The sequence below is a fragment of the Phaenicophaeus curvirostris genome, chromosome 4 (genome assembly GCF_032191515.1).
Source record: "Phaenicophaeus curvirostris isolate KB17595 chromosome 4, BPBGC_Pcur_1.0, whole genome shotgun sequence".
Taxonomy (NCBI): Eukaryota; Metazoa; Chordata; class Aves; order Cuculiformes; family Cuculidae; genus Phaenicophaeus; species Phaenicophaeus curvirostris.
In genome coordinates, this window is record NC_091395.1 from 2,134,624 (window position 1) to 2,154,078 (window position 19,455).

A 19,455-nucleotide genomic window follows, 5' to 3' on the forward strand; every position below is an offset into this window, starting at 1 on the left:
TTTGAATCCTGAGGGGGATCTCTGTAAATGAATTTTCAGGTCTGTGTGGGGCTGCCTGTGATGTTCTCCAGAGGCAGAGGATGTTTCACCAGGGGATTTACTGTGCAGTGTGAAGTACTATGTCCTGTGTAAGCAAGAGACTCAGCAAAATCTGTTTGCCAGACATGTGTTGAATGCACCAAGTGTGCTAAATGCTTTACTTAAGCACATTACCGTGGCTTGCATGATGTTTCTGACAGCCTGGTGATGGCGGCAGCCGCTGTGTTTGTCTGTAAACAACATTAAGGTGGGAGAAGAGTGAGTTTGGTAGATGACTTAGTGACAGGATGATCTTGTCCTGCCCCCCTTCCATAGGGAAGCACGGTGCCTGATTCGCAGTGAAGTACGAGAGTGGAAACTGCAGAAGAGATCCAGCTGAGAGTCTGCTTTAATTCTTTCAAGTAGAGGTTCCTGCTTGTAGCTACAGCCAAACCTATGTGTTGCTACACACACAAACCATCTCCTTTCAGGCCCTGTGAAAACCCTTCTCCTCCAGTCTGAGTCAGCCAGGGAGCTTTTGGCACCTTCCAAATGAATGAAGAATACCAGAGTGACAGTCCTGGCTTTATTTTTTCTCAGACAGAATTTGGCAGGCAGCAACCTAGCTTGGAACAAAGAGATTTGCAACCTGGAAAGGTGAAGGTATCTGGCTATCATTGACACTCCTTCCTGGCATCGCTGCAGTAACATGGATTACTCCACATCCTCCAGATGCGTGTAGGAAATGTATAGGGCTGCCAATAAAAAGCTTGTGCATAGAAGTCGCTGGATTTTCTTTATTTTGCTGCTTCTATGGTTAGAGCTTTTTCTGTCTTTGTGTTTAAACCAGTGTAATTACATTTCTTGGATATCTGCTGCATGAACTTAGAATAACCTGGCTAACGATGTTTTAATAGTCGTTGGTTTTGTTTAGTTCCTCGTTTGAGATGTCGAGACTGATGTTTTCAGAAATAATGCTGAATGAAATAACTAGGAATGGTTTTCACTTATTCTCAACTTTTACAACTGAAGGACTAGTCTGTCTTACTCTGAGCAGGTATTTTACTAGCAGTGATTATAAGGCTTAACGCAGCCGTCTGGGACTGAACATATGCGCATTCCTGAAATCTTCACATCAAGACCCCAAGGGGAGCAGGGATTTTGCAGGATTGCCTAGTGACTTGCTCTGGTGGTAAATCATACCACTTCATCCGTTGGCTGCTGCTTTTTCCTCCCCTGAATCTGTTTCCTGTCCAGGTTGAGCTGTGGCCGGTCTTATTGTGCCTCGTCTTTCTTGGTCAGTCAGATTTCTGCGCTCTGAAACTCTTTTCCTTGTGTGTAAGCGCAAGGGTGTAGACACTGGGGTGGAGGGGAAGTAATTTCTCAAATCCATGCCAGCAATTTTCTCTGTAAGGGGTTGTGGCCACATAATTCAACTTGCCGCTGTTGTTATTAGAGAAGAAACAATGAATCAATGAGTAGCCTTTGTTAGTGTATAGAGTCAGGAGATTAAGATTTTTAATTACACTTGACAGTGGTTTCATTCCTTGCCTCTACATTGTACATCTTTTCCAAGCCAAGAAAAATCCTTGATGCTTTTAAATGAAGGCTTTTCTGTCACAAAGTATCTTTTATCACAGAAAATGCCAACCCAGTCTGTTTCATCTGTCTCATTAATATTAAATACGTGGGACTTTTATATGGCAGCCGAAGCAAAGCAGGGAATTTCAGCTAATATCTGACAACGGCAAGCAGAGATTAAGTGACATCTGAGAGCAATCTGCTATATATAAAGTAATTGGCATTTTCCAGGAGCTTTTGACCTAATTTATGGGGTTTTTTTACTCCCCTGCCCTCTCAAATCTGTCTTCAGAGGTTTGTTAATCATGAGGGTTTCTGAGCCTTGGTGCCGCTTTTGAGAAGGCGTTTGGTGCCAGCCAGTGCTCTGAGCACTGCTGGGGTGAGAGGTGCTGAGCATCTTCAGGGAAGGTGTTGGTGGGCCCTCAGGGCTCTCACCTGCTCAGTGTCAAGGCTGATGTGTGAGGGGTTCTTGTAGGGAGACCGGGCACAAGAAAGGTCAGAGTGTTGCCTCTCCTCCAGCCCCTGCACCCAGAAAGTGCTATTCCACTGTGCCAGACCTGTTTCAAAAGTCATGGAACGAGTCCCTGACCAGAGTCTGGAGTCAGCCCTCCTTCCTGGCTTTGAGGTGAGTTCTCGCAGAGCTCTTCTGTCTTTCTTGTGAGCCAAATAAACGTTCCGGTCTTGTGGGGAGTTGGGGGGGTTTGGTCCCTGGTGTCCAGTGAAGGTGGCACCGGATCTGGGAGCTGCTTCCCACTGGGGAAAACTTGCTTGTGGAGTCCGTGCTTTGGCCTTGGGTCAGCTCTTCCACCAAGCAGTGGTAAACCCATCCCTGATACTCTGGGTTACGAAGCAGCTGGGCTGAAAGGTGAAACTAAGCAACTTCTGAAAGAAGCACCTGCCTTTTGAGATGGTCACTGAATGATTTTGTTTGGTTTCTTCTATGTAATGGCCAAAAAGTAGCAGTGTTGGAGGACCTTGGCTTTTGTGTTTTCAGGTAGCTCCACATTCGTGCTGCTGAACAGCCCTTTTCCTATTCAGCATTTGGAGTTATGCAATTATTCATTATTGGATCATTAATTAGAGCCATGTGGGATTGGGGTTTGTGTGGCTGGCATGCTGCAAGTGTTTCAGCTGCTGATTTGCTAGGTGATCTTGGCCACATACCTTCATTTTTGTATCCATTTGATTTTTCCATCAGTAAAGCAGATGATAATTCCTGTGTCTGGTGAGGCACGAAGCTGCGATCGATTAATTGATAGCGTGGCTGTAGTCACCTTTACAGATATAGCCCTGTCGCACCAGATCTAGTGAGCTCTTGTGGCTTAAAAGCATTACCAGACCGATGCTTTTAATTAAAAACTTTCAAAGAAATAAACTATTTAAATAAGGCAAGATGCAGGTTGTGTTTTCAAGGAGATTTAACAAGTAATTTCAATAAGGAAAGAGGGCTTAAAAGTGAGCAGCGCAAGTAACTCCACTGACCTTGTTCCTCTGGGTTTATGTAAATGTGATGGAGGGTGATTTTTATGTGGAGCATTCCTAAGACACAGCAAATTTCTCTGTTGTAGGCCAGAACCACTTAAACATCAAAGACAGAGGTGTTTTGCTGTTTAAACAAAAACATTATTTAAGCTTGTAGTCTGATGTGCAACTGCTGCCTGTTAGCGAATGCAGCTACATTTCCAGTGGGTTTGGCCTCCCCAGGAGCAGAGCTCAGAAAAACAGTTTTCAATGAGATGTGTGGTACTTGGTTTCAATATAACCCAAGGAAAGCAATATTTTTTTATAGCCTAACCAAGCAACCCGATTTCTTCTAGTGGGATGAGCCAGAAAGCCAGATGTATAATTCTAGGCAGGCTTGCTGTGATACAGCTTACAGGCAGAGAAGAGGAGTATAGAGTTCACACAGGCTTAAAAGCAGCCGGTGTTTCTGGTGTGAAATAGGTGGTTGATCCCTGTGTAAAAGACACAGTAAGGGAAGAGCATGCAAGTGCTGTCCCCATCCACATGAACTGTGGTAAATGGGTTCTTTTCTGGAGTCTGCATGCTGGGCTCTCGCAACCAGTTATAGTACTAGGGGAACGGCAGGAATGTGCACCAGGGGAGGGTTAGGTAGGACATTAGGAAAAGGTTCTTCCCTCAGAGAGTGGTGGAGCACTGGAACAGCTCCCAGGGAAGCAGGCACAGCACCGAGCCTGACAATAGTCCACAAGCATTTGGACAACATCTGCAGACCCACGATGTGAACGTTGGGGTTGTCCTGTGCAGGGATGGGAGCTGGACTCTTAGGATGCTTGTGGGTCCTTTCCAACTCGGAACGTTCTGTGATTCTATAAAATATCTTGGCAGTTGAGAGCTGTTCAGGGCAGAGGACCTGGTATTTCTGGTTCAATGCAGTGGCTTGCAGAGGAGGGTCATGGCCCATCATCTCAGGTTCAGTGATGCTGCTTTTGAGGTTTATGTACTGATTTGCGCCCTTTGGGTCTATTGAGTGGCCCAAGGAGATATAAAACCATCATGCACCCAAGGACAGGCTACTCTCCTGCTTGCACCGGCTCTCCTGGGGTCAACATGTGCTGGCCTGAGCAGGACCAGGCCCTTGTGCTGTGTTGGTAGCATGATATGCCTCAATGCTGCGTGTGCAAACCCAGCTCTTTTCTGGACAACTGGGAGAGGAAGGGAGGAAGAGCTGGGTGTTATCCTCATCTCCAAAGGCTTACCAAACTCCTGGAGCAGTTATTTACCTGTCAGACCCTAGCTGCTCTAGGGTATATGCAATCCACGTGGTGCTGCTTATGGCTTCATGCATGGAGACCCCTGCATCCCAGCCTTTGCAGTGTTAATAGAGAATGTGCGGCAGCAAATCGCTTTGGTATCTTTCATTAAATAACTCGAGCCAAGGGCAAAAACATGCCCTGCACATGGGAATTGTGCCCTACTTTTGGGATAAGCAGGTCTGCAGCACTTGGAGTTGTAGAGCATGTCAGAGCAGGAAGCTCCTTCATGTGAACTAATCTTGCCTAGTCCTTTGCAGGAAATGCTGGCTTGGAGTGAGCTGAGTTTGCCCTTGGGTATGTTTGTCTTCCCAAATCCTTGGGTTTGGCTCCAGAAAGTTGTGGCAGGATTTACCTGCTCTGTCAGGTCTTTAAAGCCTTGCTGCCACAGAGAGATGCAGCACAGCGTGGTGGAGCCTGCTCGCTCGGCAGCACCCCTGCTCATCTGTCAGAGTTGTTCTTGCTCCACGGTCCTCTCCGGCCTGGCTGTTAGGGGATTTGTGCTGGCATTGTTCGTCGACTCCACTGAACAGCTCAGTGCTTCGCTTACACCTGATGTGTCTTGCTGCCTATCCTGGTGCTTCCAGGAAAAAATTGGAATTGAGGTTGAGCCTGAAAAATGTGATCTAGTATGGACCTAGCTCTAGATCCCACTTCTTTAGAGTAACACTTCTTAGAGGGGGAAAAAGAAATTGAAGTAAAATGAGTATACAAAGCTACAGCATAGAGTAACGGCAGGATGTGCAAGCTAATGGCAAATTCTTTTGCTTATTATCATTTGGAGAAACACTCTTGCAAAATATTCCATTCTTCCCTTACAAAAGTTGTCCTTGAGCTATGTCGGCAAAGTGGCGTGCAATTTGTATTGTCTGTGCTTGTAAGATGTCAAGGTTTTGGATTTTACCAGGTATGTATTCAGCTTGAGTGTCTGGGAGAAGTCTGGGCAGCTGGACTGTCCAGGTGGGTAGTACGCTAGAGAACATGTCCTGTACACTTTTAGGGTGTAGCAAGAGATGGCACTGGATGTATGGGTATAATGTAAGACTGTTACAAGCAGCAGCATGGATTGCTACAGCACAAGTCTTGGCAGGAGGGCAGAAATTAAAAGTAAGCCTGGATCTGACTGCTTTTGCTTTCCTGGATAGTGGCTGCAGTTTAACCTCTTAGCAGCGCATCCCTAGATGTAGCAGCAGCCTATGTATGAAATAATTTATGAATTCAGAACAATGCGATTCCAGTGAGCATGTGGACGAGTGCCTGTGGTTTGCAGATCTCTGGCAGTGGTCTTGTAAGCAGTGGCCTGCTGCTGGAAAAACTACATTAGATTAACTCTGGGTAAAGTTAGGAAGCGTCACACGTGGTTACTAAAGACTTGGCCAGTCTGCAGAGCAGTGCTGGGCTCTAGACAGTGTATTCTGGAGAAAGCAGAAATGTATTAAACATGAGTATTCTTCAGGCATCAAATAAGAAGTGGGAGGCAACTCAGGGAGAGATTTTCAAGCTACCGTCTTTTCCCAGGCAGCCTTTGCAATATCTCTGTCCTTTGGGAAAACAATTCCTTTGTTTCAAGTACTTGGACTGTCTGAGCAAATACCAAATGCCTTGATCTCACCACTCCAAGGCACCTCAGTGCCATTAGACACCTGGGAGCTCAGTGGTGGGCGCTTTTTCTGACACTGAAGTGATGAGAGCCTTGCCTTGGCACCGAAGTCGAGAGCCAGATGTGAGCCCAGCAGCACTCCCTCCTGTTCCCAGCTTCTCAGCCTCCTGCTTTTAATTAAACTGTCGCAACACGGCGGGCAGAGCAGGACTGAGATACCAGAAGCCAAAGGTCCAGCTCACAAAGGCATTTGGAAGCCTTGGTATGCGGATGGGAAGCCTTTGACAGCAGTGTAGGGCAGGGTCAGTGCCTGCCTCCCACTAATTGTGCTTTGTTTGCTCTCTGCTCATCTGGCTGCTCTGGCAGGGCTGTAAGCACCACGCAAGTGTGGTATTTCCCCATCGTGCTGGTCTTAATATCAAAGTGCATCCTCACACCTGAGAAGCACCTTAGATGACAGCTACTCCTTTGCAAGCCCTCGGAGTGTCTCACTCTATCTCTTTGCAGCGGTTCATGTGCACCATTCAGCTCTGAGAGTCTTTGTTGCTTTAAGAATTATTGCAGAAGGCTCCAAAGACGGGTTGCTGCAGCTCCTCTGCTATACCTGATGTGGCTCCAGACATGGTCACATGATAAAGCAGTGTTTGCATCTGAACAGCTGGAGTAGTTGCCTTCTGTAGGGATATTTTGGTGTTGTCAGAGCCCAGGAATGTTTTGTGGCTCATCGCTGAGCTACTGAGTGGAGGACGCGTGGCGTTTGGACAGGAGGGTGCAACTCCTGTGTCAGATTTGTTCAGGGAGGTTGGGCTGTTGCATCATGTAAGGAAGCCTGCCCAGCAGAAACCCCTCAAAGAGGGGGCACTCCTCAGTTTTGTAGCTCAGGTGATGGTTGTCACCTGTAGGGAAGTGGCCAGTGCAGAGCGCTGCCCACCTTACCCTGGAGCTGCTGGAGCTGTGCTGGTAACGGGAGCTCGTGGCAGAAGCAGTGGGAACATCGGCATCGCCTGTTTGAGGGGGTCAATGACCAGCTCAAATGCAAGTTCACTGTTCTCCAGTTAAAGACCCAATGTTCCTCAAAAGCATCTAGTGTTTTACGTAAGTGTTGGCTGTAACACACAGGGTCTTCTCTTTCTGTGAAGAAACTGATAACCAAACTGCGTTTTTACTGCAGGCCCTTTACTGGCAGACTGAAGAAGTGTTTATGGCTAGCGGAGCATTGCCAGCCAATGTCCTGTTTCATAAGAAAAATGACATTTGCAGCTATGCCACAGTTTTAGCAAAGCGGGCTGGGGCCACGGGTTTGTGCTCAGCGAGGAGCACCGCTCCTCCTGGCTGCAGGATACCCAGGGGCTGTCCAGACTGGGCTCCGCTGGTGGTTGCTGCTTGTAGAAGCCTTTCTTAACTTGTTTGCTGTCCTCTTGGGGCTTATCCCTTTGCTTACCATGGAAACATCCCCTGTTGCTCCTAGTGGGTGTGTATGTGCTTGCTGCCTCTCATCACAAATGTCTGTTTCTAGCAGGTGGGTTGAAATGCAATGTCATCCTCAGACGTTCTGGAGCTTGGACACAGCCACAAGACCACTGCGCACGCAGCTCTGCCAGGACCATGATGGGACAGAGAGCTATTGGAAAAACAGCTATAGGAAAGCTGTTCCTGAAACTGGAGGGGAGGAGATGGGGGAACCAGAAGCAATCCCCTTACTGATGGGAAAGTGTGGAGTAAACATCCAGTGACTGGATGGCAAGTCTCCTCTGTTTTGGAGATGCAAGTCTCCACACTTTGAGCAGGTCAGAGGGTATAAAAGTTGTGTGTTAACTTGGGTCTGCTGTGCAGAGCCCACAGGTACCGAATGAGAACTGTACCTGCTAACCTGTGTTGTACCTGAGTGCTGCCAATGACCATGGCACCTCTTTTCCCTTAAGCACCTGGAAGAGGGCAGATCACCAGTATAGCCCACAGGATGACAGGCCTGATAATGAACCTGCTGCTGGGTTACAAGTGCTCTTTGTTTTATCAGAGGGAGCTTAGAATAGTTGTGGGAAAGCCCCACGGAGTGTAGCGGTGTCTAATAGGTGGTTATTCATCATTAAACAAATTAATTTGATTAAGTATATATGGTGGTGTCAATACATGGCTGCTTCCCATGAGTTCATAAATCGGTTTGCTCTTCTGTGCTGTTAAATATATAACTGCAGGGTCTTTCATCAGCTCCCTGCCTGGGTGATGCCGGGTGTTCCTGGAGAGCATGGCAGGGGCTGGTTCCCCTTGCTGACATAAGGGGAAACTTGGGAATAAGCCCACGGAAGGCAGAGCCATTTCCTTCCCTGCCAGTGTACCCTGAGACTGTTTCCTGAGAACAAACTTGCTGACCGCGGGGCACTCAGTGCTGGAAAACCTTTGTGGTTTTGGTCAGGTTAGTGTGCAGCCTCCTTCCCGAGGTCATAGGGGAATTTTTGCCTTTTTCTGTTTGTTGTTTTTGTTTCATTTTCCTGATGGAATCAACTTTGTGTGGCTGCAGCATTGAACCCTTAAGTTGATAGTAGGTTTTGGATCGAGGTCTCAGAATTGTTCATAAGTAAGGAGGGTATTTTGTGTTTACAGGATGCATTTACTTAGTGTCTGGAGTTTAACCACAAATGTGAGTTTGTAGAAATGCTGTTAGTATTTTCCTTTAAGAGGTCTTGTTTTCTAGGTGTAGTTGTTCAATAACACTTAGTGGTAACAGAACTTAGAAATAGTAAAAAGAAAAATATTTTTCCCTCACTTCATTCCTCACCTTGTGTGTTTAGACACTGTTCTTGTTGGGCTATTTTTGTTTTGAGTGTCTATGTCCCTTTTTCTAGAGCAGAACTAAAACCGTTGGCCCAGAAAAGCCAAGCTGATGAAAATGTACCGGTGGCTGAAGGGTCAGGGGCTGACAGCATCTGAATCTACTTGTGTGAAGGGGAAGTGCAGGACCTTGATGTTGTATTTACTTGTTTTTCATTTCATGTTGGACAATCTGGAGGAGAATTCCTCCTTCCCAGCCCCAGGAATTTAATGTGGCACGTTGTCTGTTCATGACTGCTGATGCATAACTGGTGTTTGTGGGAAGCTGAACGTGGGATTAGTCTCATCTCTTCAAGAATGAATTTCCTCCCCCTAAATCTCGATGTGCTGCTTAGGAACTTGCTGGGGGTGTTCACTGACAGTGCTGAGCTTGAGAGATGTGCAGATTGCAGGCTGTACGATGCGAAACTGCCTGGAGCGAGCACAACCTCTAATGATGGCTGGTGTCTACCAGGTCTGGCGTAGCAGCACCTTGGTGCTGCGCTTCGTGCCCACAGCACATTGAGCTCTGCGGTGGCAGGGACTTGGGTTCAGCCTCGAGCAACCAGCTGCTTGGGCAGTGAGAGGCTTTGCTCTCTCCTTGCTTATGCCAGCCCACTCTGAATCCTTTATCTGGCTGTCATAGGTGTCATAGAATCATAGAATAACCAGGTTGGAAGAGACTCACCAGGTCATCGAGTCCAACCATTCCTATTAAGCACTAAACCGTGTCCTTGCATTTCACCTCGTGAGCAGAGTCCTAACCGGTGGTCATCTGACCCCAGAGAGTGGGGTGAGGAAAAGAGAAGCAGAGTGTGACCTAGGGGTATCGCTTGAGCCTCCAAAGCCCTTGCTCTTAACGGGGGGATTTGCAACCCCTCTGCTAGGGGTTGGATTATGAGAGAAGGAACTGCGACCCCTGAAAATCTGTCACTGCAAACGTTGTTTGGCCCCAAGCATTGAGACCTCCAGCTAGGTACAAGTGCAGGAGCACTTTTTATTGGGAAAGAAAACCATTACTGGAATGGCCACTGTGCCAGCCTTGTCCTGCTCGCACACGCAGCCTGGTAGCACCAAACTGGCTTGGTTTCCAGAGGATGGGAAAGGAGGAAAAGGGTAACTGTAGTAGCTTGTGCTGTATTACATGAAGGGGAGGTCATGGGCAGATGTTGCCACGTGTAGCAACTTATGTCACTTCTGCATCTGGCTTTATTTGCATTATTAGGATTAAACTAATAAATCTGCTTGAAAGCTTTGATGATGGGAAATTGCTGTTGGCGAGCGCTGTGGTGTGGGGGAAAGGCTTTCTCCAGGCTGGGTGTCTGGTCTGCATGACAGATTACGAGGCTTTTACTGCACGTTTCTGCCTTGTTCTTCTCCTAGTGGGTTATCACCTGTGACTTAGCTGTTAAAATAAGCCAGAAATTTGCCTTTGTTACAGACTTTAGAGAGTTCTGCAGTACAGTGCTGGTATAAAATGGGTGTCGAGTCTTTGCATAGGTTTCAATAAAAAGTTGTTCTCTTGGCTTGCATTTATGAGCAGCGTTGAGCACTGCTAACTAACACCTAGTGGCAGTTCACGACACCAAACCTCTTGGTTATCTTGCAGCACTCAAGTCAGGTGGGGATGTAGCCACAGCGGTTTTAAAATGACAGGTTTGTCTGTGCTCCTGTGTTTTGCTGAGAAGTTAAGGCCTGGATTTCCCCCAGCTCAGGTAGACTTTGTTATTTCAGTTGCCTCAGTAGCTGCTCCTGCCTGGCTAAGGGTAAAGGCGCAAGAAAATAAAGGCAAATTGTGTGGCTGCTTGTTATTTTGAATGCTGCAGTTATACAGACTTCCAGGTTCTTTCTCCTGTGTAGCTTTTACCTTCTAGACATGTCTCACACAAAGTTGCTGCTTTTACTCAAGGTGATAAAATTGTAGCCCTCAGAAATTAAGTTCTGTGCCTGCCTTAAACTATGTCTTTTCCTGCTACGCACCTTGCTGCGAAGGAAGCTGCGGCAAGGAATCTGTACAGCTTGTATAAAAAGAGCAAGGAAAGCTGAGGTAACTGTGGGAATTGCAGTTCCTGGTGTGATCTGAGCTTGGTCTGGTGGGGAAGCTTGCTTGGCCTTTCAGAGGCTGAGAGTTAAACCACAGCCAGGAGCTCTGCGAGTGCTGCGTGTGCTTGTGAAGGGGACGCACGGCGGGGCTCAGAATGTACCCCGTGCTGGGAATTGCACACAGCAGGGGTTGAGGGGCTGGTGCAGACCCTGTTATCCTGGTGTGTGTCTTAACAGGGGTTACCTGTGAACCCCCTCCCCTTTGTGCTGGCTTGCCTCGTGCCAGGACCCAGTCCCGGAGTGGAAGCTGCACAAGCAGTTCTGGAGCCTGGTGCATCTGATGAGCTGTGGTGCAGCCTCATTGCCTTTATAATGTATTCCCAGTGGCACCAATGAAACTACTTATTTTATTCCCCAGGAATAATAAAGGTGTTTGGAAAATAGGTCCATGCAAAAGAAACTTGTCAGACTAGCCTAATGTTAGGTGTCATTGCCTATAACTGGGGAAGGATCCCTCCCTGCTGTGCCAAGTTCCCAGGCTCGTCTCCTGCAGGAAAACCCCACTCTTGTTTTAGGGCGATAGTGTCCGTTTGAGCCGCCTTTGGAGGTGAGAGCACTCAGAGGGGCCAGGGGAGGGAGGAGAGAGTGTTGCTGTCTTTTGATCCCTGCCTGTGGGTGACCTGCAGCCAGTGAAGCATGAGGTGAGAGCAGTCGGGGCTGCGGGACTCTCTGGCTGATGCCAGTTGGTAATACCAAAATCCCCTTGAATTATCGTGCGGTGGCTCAGGGTAGGGCGGCAGCACAAGGATTCTCTGCCTTGGCTTTAGTGTCTTCAAAGACTCGTTCCAGCTGACTTGTTCCAGATGGTAGGTAGCTGGCTTGATTCGGGCTGTCTTCACTTGCTTGCTGTCACAGGCTCCTCCCGAGTTAATTAGCAGATGAAGTTGATTGTACCCGTGCTTTGCTGTCTGCAGTCCTGGAGGTCTGATGGGGGCTGCAGGGGACAGGGAGAAAAAGTCATGTTTTCTGCACTTCAGTGCTGGCTGGGACTGCCTTGGCTGACTCAAGTAGATGTGGTTTCAAGTCTCTTGCATGTCTTTTGGAGGCATCCACTTGGTGGAACATCTCTGACTGTGTAGCTGGCTCCTCTGGCCCAGGTAACAAAATAGTCATGAGAGCTGGATTTCCTTGCTGGCCTCTGCAGTGGAGACAGGGGATGTGTTTTGGAGAGGACGGAAATGTTCAGCTCCAGGAGGGAGTTTGGCTGTGCAGTGTAAGAGGCCTTGGTTCTGTAGTGTCTCCCACATTGTGTTACTTGTCACAAGCAACTAGAGAGCAAGGAAAGCCTTTTTGCTTTTCAGTGTGTGGGGAGGAATAGTTCAATGTGAATTCCAGTGCAGAAAATGGGTCTGGGGCGGAGTGGGATGCTGTGTTTGTCAGGGTTGGTTTAGATCTCTGGAGTAAAAGCGCTTCTCTCTGCCACAACCCAAAAACTGGAGCTGCAAAGCTCATCCTTGGATTCCTAGAGAGTTAATCCTTTCTTCTGCTCCTGTGAATGTTTAGCTGTCACTTAGACATTTATGAAGCTCAAAGGTTTTGAGGGTATATTGGGCAGTTGCCGGTGTTCTGTCTGGGAGTACTTTATGACTTGGAGCATCACCAGGATTGTAGCGCTCATCAAATGCCTGGGTGATCCTGTCCCTCTGCAAGTGATGGATGTGAAGAGGACTGTGGGAACATTCCTGTCTGCTGGCTGCATGTGCAAAAAATGTTTTGTCTTATTCTGCCTGTTGTATTCAGAAATGTGAATTCTCTGTAACAGCCTATCAGCGCAGCAAAACATGCGGGAGGTAAAAAGCCTGGAGTAGAGCAACCTTCTGGTCCTATCTCCTCTGAATGATACCAGTGTTATGACTGTGTCACGGACCTCGAGCTGATGGGCTTTCCTCGGGAAGAATTCTGGCCAATTAAGATTTTTGGAAAGACAAAACAGTCTTTTAAGGCAACCACAAAAATTTGGAATTAATGAGGTGAAGGGAAGGAAGTACTTGAGCTGAAATGGGGAATTGCTTCTTGAAGCTGTGTCCTATTTATGAATGTTTTTGTGTAGACTTTCCCTGTTAAAGGCAGGAAAATGAAGGCTTGCTGAAGGCAAGCGGGGAACGTGGTTCAGTCAGGTGAGAGCTTGAAGTCTACAGGCTGATGTTTCAAGATTGTCAGCTAAATAATTCAATAAACCTTGACCTTTTCCTCTGCACACAGATTCAGTTCAACTTAATTCCACTTTGGCTCCTGCTGAAGACAGGAAAGTGCATGCTAAGGCAAACAGTGTTGTTTGTAATACTCTATATTCTTTGATTGCTGACCTTCTCTTATTAATGATGAATGACTTCTGTGGCACCCTAGAAGAGCTTCATGTACCATAAGGGCCTGTGCATGTGCCCTTTTTCTTTTGACCAGATGAGAGGGCTGTGACTTAACACTTAGAAAATTAAACTGTGCCACGAACACATTAAAATCTGGTTTTCCTGCTCTGCTGTTGGTGCCTGCATTACTTTGTCACACCTATGCTCCAGTTTATGCATTAGTAGCGAGAGTAAAACCACTGGTCTTGTCTAAATATGAAATGTTTTCTCTGGCCTTTTATTTACTATCCTTACTGTCATAAATGCATGTGCAGGTCACGGGCATGTAAAAGGAGCTTGTCTGAGCCAGTGTTTTCAGTGCAGTTGCTACTGGTTCAACGCTTCCTTGATGGTGCTGGACCAGTAAAGTTTCCGTGAGGAATTCCAGTGTGTATCTAGCACTTGTTGGGACCCTAGAAGGTCCTGATGGGGATTTTCTAAGCGGTACCTTGTCCTGTTTCATTTAGGTCCTCCAGTAATTGCAAGACCAAGTTAAGTTGCTAATTCTCTGACCGTGTGAAATCACATAGCTGAAGGATGGGCTGTTTAAGTTGAGACCCGCTCATAACCACGGGTGATACCTGAGTAATGTAGAAACTGTGAGTGTATGTCTGCCAGTCTTGTTTTAGGATTTTGATATGAAGACAATTACTGTGACAAAGCTGAGCTGAACTCTTCAGTCCAGACTATAAATGACCTGAGGTTCTGTGCCTTTATATCCACTGCTCTGTGCGCCCTACTTGGAAATTGGGTTTGCACAGGGCAGCGCTGTGCCCTGGTGTCCCCCACCTGCCTCAGAGCAAGCCAGCAGGGCATAGGATTAACGCAGATCAGAGTAGTAGGTCCCAGGGCTAATTAATTATCCAGAGCACGATATGGGGCACCTTTCATTCCTGGAGCTTGCTGAATAGGAACTGACAAAATATGCCCTTGATGTGCGGCTGCGGTTTTTCAGGAAAGAAAACACAGAGCTAAGGAACCGCAAGCCAGCCCTGCTGGGCTGAGCCTGCACTGCCTCACAAGGAAAGCTGCTGCCTTTTATGTTTGGAAAGGCCCTTAATTTGATTCAGGTACTGGAACAGTGCTGCCTTGTTACAGTTTTATAAGCAAGCCTTATGGGCTGCTTTTCTTTCTAAAAGACCCTGTGTTTTGCTCTGGTTGTGTTGAACCCCTCACTGGACTGGAGTTGGTGGAAGCCTGGGGAAGGTTTGAGGAACACTTGACAATGGCATCAGCTACTCAATTCCCAGGTTGGTGTTAATTCTACTTCCTTGTGCCCAGGAAGCTCACTGCGAATGTCCCCAGCATTAGCGTGACTGGAAGTTTTGGCAAGTTCATGCATTACCCTTTACTCTGTGTCAAGTCCCACGTAGCACTGTGCCTCCAGGTAAAGGCTTTTAGCAAAATAGAAATCCACTCATTCACCACCCTGCGCTGCAGCTGTTTCAGGGCTATTTCAAGCGCGTGACACGAGGAAATGGCTCTTGTTGGCTCTTTCCTTTCTGCTGTCCTGCTGGACTGCATCTGTGTCTGTGGTGCTGTGACTGCAGAGCCAGAAGGGCTGGAAAGGAGCAAAAGAACTGAGGGTAAAAAAGTATTTCTGATGTCCATATAGCAGTGTGCCTTCCGGCCATCTCCAGTGTCTGCCCTGCTGGTCTGGTTTTGACTCTTAAAGTTACACGTTCTCAACTCTAGCAAAAAACCTACTTTCTCCAGTGCTTGCTGGTGTGAACTGGCCCAGTGTCCCAGACCAAGTCGTGTGCCAGATTGCCCTGCAGCAGCTGGTGCTCAGCTGGGCTGTGGTCCTCACTGAGAACGTTTCCTGAGGAGCTGGTCTGAAGGAGCCTCCAGCTTTCTCTGCTGTGCCTGGTTGAGGGGCTGGATGGTATCTGCCTTTCCCTGCACGTGGCCCTTTAGAAGACAAAAAGCAGGGAAATAGCAATAAATTGAGGACTGTTTTTTAAACAAGAGTGGATCATTTCAGCCTGGGGAGTCTGGCAGTGAATAACAACTCCCATTTGATTTTATCAGCCTCATCCAAGTGGCCAGAAAGGCAGTTGCACGTTTTCCTCCTGTCAGGAGACGGATTGACCTGAGAAGCAAAGAGCATCTGGTTCTCATTGAGCTCTGCCTTTGCATGGTCTTCATTCTTGTTTGTCACATTATGTCTTTTTTTTCCCCCCTTTTCCTCCTTCCTCTCTCCTTTTTTTTTTTTCCTTCCCTTCAGTGAGTTTACAAGCCTGGCTGGAATGCACATATGGTCCTTATCAGCCCCAAAGTCCAGCTTTTGTTTTCGCTGGTTAGCAGTTTGTGACATCAGTGGCTGTTAGAGGTGTTAGTTACTTTTACTCCAGATAGAAAAGTCCTTGGGTTTTGGAAACCTATGGAGGAAAATGTCTTTCATGTCAGTTCTTGGCACAAATGAAGCTGTTAGTGCTCTGAGCTTGTGCTGACCTTTAGCCAAACATTTTGCCTGGAAGACAAATGTTCGTTCCCACTCTCTACAGCCAGTTCTGAATTGTCAAATTTTGCTGACTTCCCTCTTCCCAGAAGAATGTGAGTGTATCCTTTTTCTCCATCCTCCTGCTGAGTTGCTGCAGCCTGCCAATGTAAGCAGTTCCCCTCGCCTCCTGGCCAGCCGCGCTTTGGAGGCGCGGGAGCAGCGGCGGCGTGATCGGCTGCACAGAGTATGTCCTTGCTGCGTGGCAGGGGCTGTGGCTTGTAATTGCCAACCTCTGGCAACCAGGGTGTTTGGCACCGGAGATCAGGGAGATGGGGCTTGTGCTTCCCAGCCCATGCTGGGGAAGCTGGTGTTAGGAGGGGGGGTTCACTTGGGTGAGTTTTCCTTTGGTAGGCATAGGCTGGCTTGTGATTCCTGCTTGCTGTCCCCAGTGTCATCCTGCGGATCGCAAGGGAGCCAGCCTTGGAGAGAGGATGTTTCCTTCCCCATCTTTTCTGCATGATAATGGCCTCAAGCTCCGCCAGGGTAGATTTAGGCTGGACGTTAGGAAAAAATTTTTCACAGAAAGAGTCATTGGGCACTGGAACAGGCTGCCCAGGGAGGGGGTTGAGTCACCTTCCCTGGAGGTGTTTAAGGCACGGGTGGACGAGGTGCTGAGGGGCATGGGTTAGTGTTTGATAGGAATGGTTGGACTCGATGATCCGGTGGGTCTCTTCCAACCTGGTTATTCTGTGATTCTATGATTTTGCCTGTGCTAATGTAAGCATGTCCAGAATCCCCCAGTCTCTGAGGGCGTCTCCTCAGGGAAATGCTTTGTCCCAGTGGCAGCCTTCTTTGCTGGTGATTCTTGGGATAAAACCTCATGTATGTGTAGAGCAGTGTTCAATGCAAGGAGGGGCAGCACGAGGCCCACACCTCCTGTTCCCCATCTTCTGCTGCTGGGTGCTGCTTTCGCCAAAGTGTTTTCCAGCCGTCCTCCCCTAGAATAACCTTTTCTGCTATCCCAGTTCTCTGGGATTAAACGGAAAAACCAGCACATCTGAGGAGAGCCTTGCTGTATTCCCTGCTGCCTCCATGGTTACTGGGTGAGGGAGCCAACTGTGTAACATTTCAGTATTTCTTGTTCCTGGGAGTAGGGAGACCTGGCTCCTTGCAATTTTAGATGGCTGGGGCAGGGGATTTAAGGAATGAAACACATTCTCTTGAGAAGCTGTGTGCCCCTGAGCAGCTACAGCCGATGCCAGCTTTTACTCTGGAAGAAGGTGATGGTTTACTGGGAGCCAGCCCTTGGGACACACCGAATCTTTGTGAATCTGCAAAGAGCCAGCACCAGAAGCACAGAGACAGGAACTCCCCTTCCTCTGCTGGTGACACTGATGGTTATCCTAACCTAAAACAACAAAGAAATCCTTCCTTTCTTGATTAACAGATTGCTATGGGCTGTTTTGTTTTGGCATGACTGCGCTAGCCAGAGTAAGGAGAGGGGAAAGGAAGTGTTTGTGCTTTTTGTGTGTCCCCATACTGTTGTTATTAAGTTCCCTTGTCCAAGAATTGAGGGTTTAATCATCACTTAAGTCTTTATAAGGAAAGGGATGGAGGATGTAGGTGCTGTTTCAAGGAATTTAAACAGTGAGCTTGGCTCTGGCACAGGGTGTACTTTGTGCCCTGCTGGCAGGAACCCCAACTCTCGGGTTTAACCCAGGGTGAAGGTACAATAGATTCATCTCTTGCCAACTGCTCTGTGCTTCGGTGCTTGCTGCTCTTTCCTGAGTCACCTTTTTGTCTGAGCAGACTCAAGTATCTGAGGTCCCTGGTTTTGGATGCAGCATCTAAGATTACTTCAGAAATGCAGGAACACATGCTTGGTAATGGGGTAAAAATGTGGCCTGGCCTGAGCTGCTGACGATAAAAGCTCTCAGTATTTCTTAAAGGTGCCTCCAAAGTCGTGTGGCCTCAAATAACTAAACACTTGCTTCATATTTGTGGTTGAGCTCAATATTTTGCATACCAGCAATTTTCCCCACTTGAATCTGTGTCTCATTTTTGTTTTCTTTAACTCTTGGGAGGCCGTGTGAAAGTGACCCTTGGCTGCCAGGAGCAGTGGCCAGGAGGGGCTGACAGGGAATGCTTTGCCAGCAGCCTTAAAGCAGAAGTGGGGGCTCAGCCAGGCGCTTGCTTGGGTTGAAGGGACAGCAGTCATTGTGGTTAAGTCTTCAGCGAGGAGAGCAGACTGGAGCAATAAATGCAGGTGTCCTTGTAGAACCCCTCTCCTCAGACTTCTGGGAGTGATGCTTTATCTCTGATCAACTTCCAGGCACCTTCTGGAGTGTGAGGACATAGCTCTGCTTTGTGCTGCCTCTGGAGACGCGGTGCGTTTCCAACCATGGGACCCACCTTTGTATCCATCTCCCCATCTGTACACAGTTGCTGACTCCACTGAGGAAAATGTTTCCGCTTGTTCCTGCTAGCTCTGCCAAGCCACCGCGGCTTAGGAGGAATGAGCTGATTCTGTCCTTGCACGTGCCCTGTCAGCCAAACCGTTCTATAAAGCTTCAGTAAATTCCATCCAGGCAAACCCACTGTTTGCCACAGAGCATCCATTACAGCATTGCTTGACCTAAAAAAACTTTGCCACCAGGAGCTACATATGAGGAAAAACAGATCTGAAGTAGATGTGACAGGGATTTGGGATTGCAAAAGACAAGAGTTTGAAAGGCAAGTTTTCCCCGCTTAAAATTAAGAGCACTAGGACACGTGGCCCTAGCAATTAATCTCTCTCTAGTGCTGGTACGGAGGAGACGCTGTGCCTCTGGAGACCTCTCTCTGATTTACTTACCCCCTCCCTTACCCTGCTAGAGTTAAAACCGGTAACAGCATTTGCAAGATTGTTGTTGACCCAAGAAATATCAACTGTGGGATGCCTTGTAGGTCACTCTGCAAAGAGTGAAGTGATTGGCATCCTTCCCAATCGCTAAGCATTTACTTGTTCGTGCTACTCTGTTTTGGTAGGGGTTAGCGCACTGCTCTGGAGGTTGAGTCACGCAAGTGGTATGTGGGGAGGGAAGGTTTGCCTTGTAGTGCGGAGTCAGTAAATGAGGCATGACTGTGTCTTAAGGAAGAGTTTAAAGATAAAGGCTCCTCTTGGGATGTCTTTAAGCTCTCTGACATCTGAGAGCATCCAGGCACCCAAGTCCAGCCGCATTTCTGGTGCAGAGTCTCTGTAGAAGTCTGCATCTGCAGTTTCACCTCTGCTGTTCTTTGTCCATCACTCCTGAACCTGCAAGTAAGGCAAAGTGCTCAGCAAACAGTTATTGTTTTAGCATATTTGCAAGAGATCAGCACTTCCAGATACAGTGACTTGGCTGCACGTTGATAAGGCATCTCTGAGGACTGTGTTACTGTTGGTGATGGCTGAGGAGCTGCTTTAGTCCAGGAGTGCATTTGGGTGCGTTGTTGGGGAAAGGCATGAACTCAAAGGCATGCTGAGCTCTGCTTGCCTCCTGAGGGAAAATGAGGAATGCCCTTGGGAAGAAATCAGTGAGGCTGGGTGATGACATGCCTTCCCACTTGGGGACAGCACTGCCGCCTTCCTCTGGAAGAGCAGCCCCATGGCAGGAGGGAGAAATCCATGCTTGCAGAGTTGTTGGGTGCACATGGAGTCTCTGGGCTCATCTCTGTAGGGCAGGGGCCCTGGCCTCTGTCAGCCTTTGAGCTGGAGGTGCCCAGTTCACAGAGGGGTGAGTCACTGGGGATCAAACCCAAGCC

At 47.9% G+C, this 19,455-nt stretch overlaps 1 protein-coding gene across 3 annotated transcripts in view; it reads left to right on the top strand.

Moving 5' to 3' along the window:
• The window catches only part of SEPTIN11 (septin 11), a 57,056-nt gene that overhangs the window by 5,805 nt on the left and 31,796 nt on the right, over positions 1-19,455 (top strand). The window lies entirely within an intron of this gene.